At 67.7% G+C, this 6386-nt stretch overlaps 1 long non-coding RNA gene across 3 annotated transcripts; it reads right to left on the bottom strand.

Moving 5' to 3' along the window:
* Window positions 1-376: 376 nt before the first annotated feature.
* LOC109496281 lies at window positions 377-3268 on the bottom strand. Of its 3 annotated transcripts, none has more exons than XR_002739591.2 (3): window positions 2118-3268; window positions 1073-1565; window positions 377-726 (listed from the first exon to the last, which is right to left on the bottom strand). It is a non-coding gene; the product is annotated as an uncharacterized LOC109496281 (long non-coding RNA). The 3 variants fall into 3 exon arrangements; XR_006592638.1 differs by having other exon boundaries at window positions 1077-1565; XR_002739590.1 differs by lacking the exon at window positions 2118-3268 and having other exon boundaries at window positions 1073-1624.
* Between the last annotated feature and the right edge of the window lie 3118 nt (window positions 3269-6386).

The following is a 6386-nucleotide window of genomic DNA, read 5'->3' as shown; positions in this document are numbered from 1 at the left end:
TGTCCGTCTCCCAGGGCGGCTGTGACGGAGGGCCACAAACCGGGAGCCTTGGGATTAGAACATGTCCCCTCCCGGTTCTGGAGGCCGAAGCCCAAAACGCAGGTGCTGCGGCCTGTGTGCTGGGCTCTGCCCGCGTCTCCGGGTGCTGGCGCCTTGCCGCCAACCCTTGGCCCGGGGACGCATCGCTTCGCCTCCGCGTCTGTCACCACACTGCATCCTCCCCGCCTGTGTCTCTGCCTTCACGTGTCCTGTTCACATGTTCTCTTGTGGGGCACCAGTCACACGGGATTAGGGACCCTAATGACCTCATCTTAACTTGGTCACGTCACCTGCAAACACCCCACTTCCAAGTAAGGTCAGATTGACAGGTTCCGGGTTAGGATTTCCACATCTTTCTTGGAGACACAATTCAGCCCCGAACAGCAGGGGTCCCAGTGGCAGTCAGTGTGACTGTTTCTAGAATTTGTGGTCGAGGCAAGTAGGTTCCTTTCTTCCCGTCATGACGAGGTGCACCGAGGGCCATCACCCGTGCCTCACAGAGCCTGAGAAGGCAGCCAAACGGCAGAAATGATAGCCGCCAGAGCGGGAGGAAACAGCGTGGCCCTCTCCGGTGGACTGGATCGAGCCGGTCCTGAAGGCTCACTTGCCTGGCGTCTCATGCACGGGAGCTGCCAACCTCCTTTTCTGCCCGAACTGCCTTCTCTGAGAGATTCTGTCACCTGCAGCCTGAAGGAACGGGCTTTGCTAGTCGTGGCCCCAGATGGAGTCGGGGGGGGGGGGGACGCAGAGGCCTCCCCTGCTCAGGAAAGGTGTGATAAACTCGGCCCAGGCCCGGGCAAGTGACTGTGCCTCCCGCCCCTGTGTCTCTTTCAAGTCGTCCGAGGTTGGGCCGAGGCGGTGGGCTGCCTGGACGGCCGGAAAAAGTTCCGGCTGGTGGTGGTCCTGGAATGACAGGCTGCAGTGGGCCGGCCCCACCCAGCTCTCGGGGGGGGGGGGGGGGGGGGGGGGGGGGGGGGGGACGGTACCGGAAGTGAGGCCTGAGGCTGGCAAAGAGGTTCTGGGAGCTGCTCACCTACCGGGCGAGCCACGTGCTGGAGTTGTCGGCTCGCGAGCGGCCACCAGAAGGGGCATCTTCGGCTCACGGTGTCAGGTCAAGGCGACGGTCCCCGTGAGGCACCGGCTGTCCCGGGCACACGAGTCCTGGCTGCTTTCGTCGGACAGGACGTAGGCTGTGCCGCGGCCCGTGCCCCGTGCCGAGACTTCAGTGCCGCCTGCCCGGCTCCGGTCCACCACTCGCCAGACAGGAGGAGCAGGCCACTCGATGGCGGGGAGCACGGCTTCGGGAGCAGGGTCGTGTGAGCGGTTGGAACGCCACACGGCCACCCTGCGGTGGGGGGCGGGGGGGGGTGCTTGAGCACGACATGCTGTGACTTTTGGGCAGCGTGCCTTTCAATGTGCTCGGAAGGAGGAAGGCGGGTGGGCGTCAGGCAGCCTGGGATGGACGGAGAACGTGTGTGTTTGCTCCCCGGCCTGGCCCGGCCAGCTCAGGAAAGACGTGCTCCCTTCTGTAAGCAGTCGGAGTTGGGCTTTTGGTGACTGACAAAAACCAAGGGTGTGCCCGTCCCTCCAGGGGACCGCGGGGGCCTCTGCCTGGGCCTGCCACCTTCTCCTCCAGCTCAGTGGGGGGGGGAGGGGGCAGCTGGGACAGGGGTGCGGGCCCCTGGATCTCAGGTTCCCCCAGACTCTGGGCTCTTGTCTCACAGAGACACACACACCGGTGACACAAAGGGTGACTCTTGTCACGTCTTCTCCCCTTCTTATTTTAACACACACCTGCTGCCAATCAAGGAGGAGATAAGTGGGGCTGTGCCCGGTTGGGCTCCCCCGGGAGACGACCCCGTCCCATGGCAGCCCCTTCCTCCTGGCACCTGGAGCCCCGCGGGGGCGGGAGGCGGAACCTCAGGCCTTCGAGCTGCTGCCCCCCCCCCCCCCCCCCGCACGAGGCCTGGTCTCCCAGCCGCAGCTGAGGCCCCTCCCGAGGGCTCCCTCCTTCCCTCCTGACCCCCTCGGGCCATCTCAGCCTCCTCACCCCAGCGGACTTGCCGGCCCCCCCAAACCTGGGAGCTGCTCCGGACTCCGGGCCCCATCAGGCCCTGTTGACGGCAGCTCCTCCACATGGGCTCCGACTACCGCGGCCCCACCGGGCTCACTGCCCCCGTCAGACGTGCCCCAGCGTGTACAGCGTGTTCACCAGTTAGAGTCACCCCGACAAAGGCCGGGGAGTCGTTGCTGTGGGGCTCGGAGGGGCCAGTCTCGGCTGTGTCTGCAGACTTCATGCTGACTGCGTTCTTTCCGGAAGGCCCCGGTGTGGCTCCGTTGGCATTTACCCTCTGGCTCAGCCCGCCACCACCTGTGCCCTGGTGCCTGTGGCTGGAGGGGTAGAAGCCAGCACTGGCAGGACTGGACCTGTCTTTGGCCTGGGTGGGGTGGGGGCACTAGGGCAGGTGGGGCCTCAGGAAGGGGTGCCCGGGGAGCACCAGCTCGAATGCGCAAGGAGAAGGGACATCTTGGAAGAGGACGTAGCCTGTGCCAGAGCCCAGTGGCGGCCTTGAGGACTGGTCCTGAGAATGACGGTGCCCACAGCCGTGGTTTGCTACGAGTTTCTGCCGTGTCGGCAGACTGGGATGTGATGCAGCCTGGAGGTCAGGGCTGGACTCTGTGTGGGAGGAAGGCCACCTGGCCAGCCCAGGCTGCCACCAGGGGGGTGAGGCCATCTCGGAGTCCCACCGGGTGGCTGTTACTGTCCCTGCCCAGGAGGAGCCGGGCTCAGCCCCAGACCCTGGCCCCAAGTGCCCCTGGGAAGGGCCAGAGGCTGCCCTGAGTCGGCTCCAAGGCCTTTCCGGGCCCCTGGCCTCCCCATCCTCAGCCATGAGCCTTTGGCTAGCTCTGCGGAGGCACCCTCTCTTGGGCAGGAGGCAGATGCGTGAACAGGGTGTGAGGACCCAGAGCCCCTCCCCCCGCCCCCCAGGAGGTCTGAGAAGGAGTGGGGGGAGGGGAAGTGGCCCAGGGGCCAGATGGGGCAACCGGTCTGGAAACTCCCTGGGTGCTGAGAGGACAGCCTGGCCGCTGGGGGGGCACGGGGGGTGCCACACAGCAGGCACTGTCCGGGCCTGAGGGTAGAGGATGAGATCAGAATGTGAAGGGCAGGGAGGCCGTGCTGCGGTGTGGGACGGGCGAGCCCCTCCACCCACAGTGCGTCTGCGGCCTGCCCCGGCCTGTCCACCCGCCCACCCCACCCAACATTTTCCGATGGAAAGTTCCCAGGGTAGCGGCAGCACAGATTCCACGAAGAGGGTGTACCCGGGCAAGGGCAGGCCTGAGGGCTTACCGACGCGAGGTCGGGTGGGGGGGTGGGGGGAGGGCCAGGCCGCTGAGGGGGCCCGTCGATGCCCCCAGCTCCCCCAAAGGCTGGGGTTCCCCTCCTTCGTGGGCACCCCTCCCCAGGCAAGGCGTGCTCCTGGGGGGGCAGGGGGCCAGCACGGTGGTGGACACGAAGCTTCCCTGGCTTGTCTGCTGGACACAGTGTCTACACTTGGGGAGCGGCCATCGGATGGAGGAATCGACACTCGAATGAGTGAATGGCCCATGGGGTGGCCCACCTGACCGCCGGACCGAAAAGCACATTGGAAAACCATGGGCTGGCAAGGACCTGGGAGCGTCCCCTCTGGGGGGGATTCTCCCCTGTTGCGACAGGCCTGGGAGAAAGGACTTCCAGGTTGGAGGGGCCGGTTTCCCCCGAACTGGATGGGGGAGGGTGTGGCCAAGGTGTGGGGTTCCCGGAAGCGAGATCCAGTCCAGGAGTGTCGGGAAGTCTCGGGTGGGGGGTGACCAGGCCCCAGGGTGGGGCAGCTAGGGGAGGAGGGAGAGGCCGGCAAGGGCCCAGGATCGGGCTCAGGAGGGGTCTCCGTGGCCGTGGAGGAGGTGGTTTCCCCGAAGTGTGGGCCTTGCCCACACTTCCGCTGCCCCCCCCCCCCAGGTCACACACAAGGCAAGCTTGGTATCCGTTGGCTCCTGCTCAGCCCACAGCTGTGCAGGTGGCCTGGATGGGGCCTGGTTGGGGGTGAGAGCCCTCCGCCCCTGCCACCACACAGGGAACCGAGCTGGGGTCAGAGGCTCCAGCCCCGCATCCCCTTTCTGCCACTTGTCCCCCACCCTCACGGCTGAGGCCCTGAGGCTGTTTTCTGGGCAACAAGGAGACGCGGCTCAGCAGGGAGGGCTGGGCCTGGCTCCAGGGCCTGGTGGAGCTGTGCCGAGAAGGCCGGCAGGTCCACGTGGACAAATGTGGCCCAAGTTCCAGGGCCTCCCACGCAGGCCGCTAAGGGCAGGGGCCGCAGCCTGGGTCTGCTTGGGCCGCGACCAGCAGCGGGGACGCCCAGATGGCAAGCCCACAGCGTGAGCCCAGCCTTAGGCACAGAGGGGTAGGGGTGCTGGGCAGGCCACGTGGTTCCCCCCAACCCCACTGCCAGTCCCTCGTGCCGTAGGCTGCCCCAGGCCCCGTGCACCAGGGGACACCGGTCTCCAGGCTGGGCTACCCGGTGGAGGGGAGGAGCCACGTCCTGGCCTGTCCAGGGGGCCCAAGGGGCTGCTCCCACCAGGGATGTCCCTGAGCCGTGGAGGTGACAGAGTGACAAGGTCACGGAGACGGTAGCAACGGAGGCCATGAAGGTGGGGTCCTGCCGACCGGGAGGGCGGCCAGTCTTAGCGTCGGGGGGTCATGTTGGGGCTCCCCCAGTGGGGCCGAAATGTGTCCTGCTCGCAGGTGCCCCCGGGGACCCTGGACAACCCGGCAGCTGGCTGGATGGTGTGGAGGGGCTGCGGGCCTTGCAGGGAGCCCTGACCCCCAACACCATGGTGGCTGCCGCCCAGCTTCAGGGGGGCAGGAGATACAGGGCGTGGGGGGCAGGGCCAGGTGGGGGCCACTCAGCCCAGGCCGAGCCACCAGCTCCTGGTGATGGTCGGCACACCCTCCCCCAGGTGGCAGGGAGTGCCGGCAGCTCAGGCTCAGAGGCCCCCTGGGGAGGGGCAGTGGTAGGAGGAAGGCCAGCCTGTGCCCCAAGCCCCCAGGCCCGGCGGCTGCACTGGCACCTGTGGGGAGGGCAAAGGGGGCACTGCCAGGTGAGCTGAGGCTGCGAGGAGGGAGCCCAGGGCAGTGCCAGGGATGGCCCGGCGCAGCGGGCAGAGGCCAAGCGAGGCCGTAGGGGCGGGGACAGTGCAAACACAGGAAGGCCATGCCGACCACCGTCTTGTCCCCAGGTGGGGGCTCCTGGAGCCGCTCGACCTGGCTGTGTGGAGCCTGCCCGGCACAGCTGCCCCTCCTCAAGCAGCTCCCGGACAGCTGGGGCCTGAGGGCCCAAGGGTCGGTGCAGCGCCCACAGGTACGGCCCAGGGTCCGGGGCAGGGGCTGGGGGCTGCCCAGAGCTCGGTGTGCGAGCGCTCACAGGGAGTGTGCGAGGGGGCCGCCGGAGGCTGGAGGTGCTGCTTGAGCCTGGGCGCCGAGTGGAACGGGCAGGGCTGGGCCCACAAGCTGGCCCGTCAGCTGTGGCGTCCTCGGTGCTCCGTCGCTGGGTGCTCCCAGAAAAGCCCCTCCCCCAGTTCCTCCTCCTACTGCCTCCAGGAATTGTCTTCATGCTGACGTCCTAACCTCCAGTCCAAGGTCCTTCCGGACGCCCACATCCCTGGCCCCGTCACCGCCTCCGGCGCGAGCCGCAGAGGACCAGGCTGACTGGGGAGGGCGCTGCGTGAAGCCTCGCCCCGTAAGCCTGGCAGGCCAGCTGGAGCCGGAGGGGGCAGCCTCCAAACTCCATGAGCTCAAGACGCCAGAGCGGGCGTGGTGCCCTCGTTGGCTGCCCCCCGGCGGGCCGGGAGGGCCGAAGGGGTGGTCTCTACCTGCCCTGTCCCCTCTGGCTATGGCGGAGGGACGGTGGGGTGACCCGGAGGCTTTGTGCCGCATGGGGGCTGCCTGGGATAGCGCTGCTCTCCTCCCCCAGAGGACCTCCCGGCTGGAGCTGCTAGTACAGCAGGCAGAGGCCCCTGGCCGGGCAGTGGCACCCGGGGTCTGTTCAAGAACCATACCTCCTACTGGGTATCCCAGGCTCTGCAGGGGCTGCTGCAGAGACGGCACATGGCCAGGCCCAGCAGGTGGGCTGGTGGGGGTGGGGGCAGGCGTGCAGGGAGCCAGGCCAGGCTCTCAGATGGTCTTCTCTCTCCTGAGCTGTGTTCCAGGTAGAGGTGAAGCCTCTGGGTGGCGGTGGGGGGCACTGGTCAGAGCCTCAGGAGCAGGACGCGGGGCTGGAGGGCACACGGGGCCGGCTGAGCAGACCTGGCGG

This window comes from Felis catus, chromosome F2 (assembly GCF_018350175.1).
Source record: "Felis catus isolate Fca126 chromosome F2, F.catus_Fca126_mat1.0, whole genome shotgun sequence".
NCBI classification, from domain to species: domain Eukaryota; kingdom Metazoa; phylum Chordata; class Mammalia; order Carnivora; family Felidae; genus Felis; species Felis catus.
Note: the sequence above shows the minus strand (reverse complement) of the source record. Positions and strands in the feature narration are given on the sequence as shown.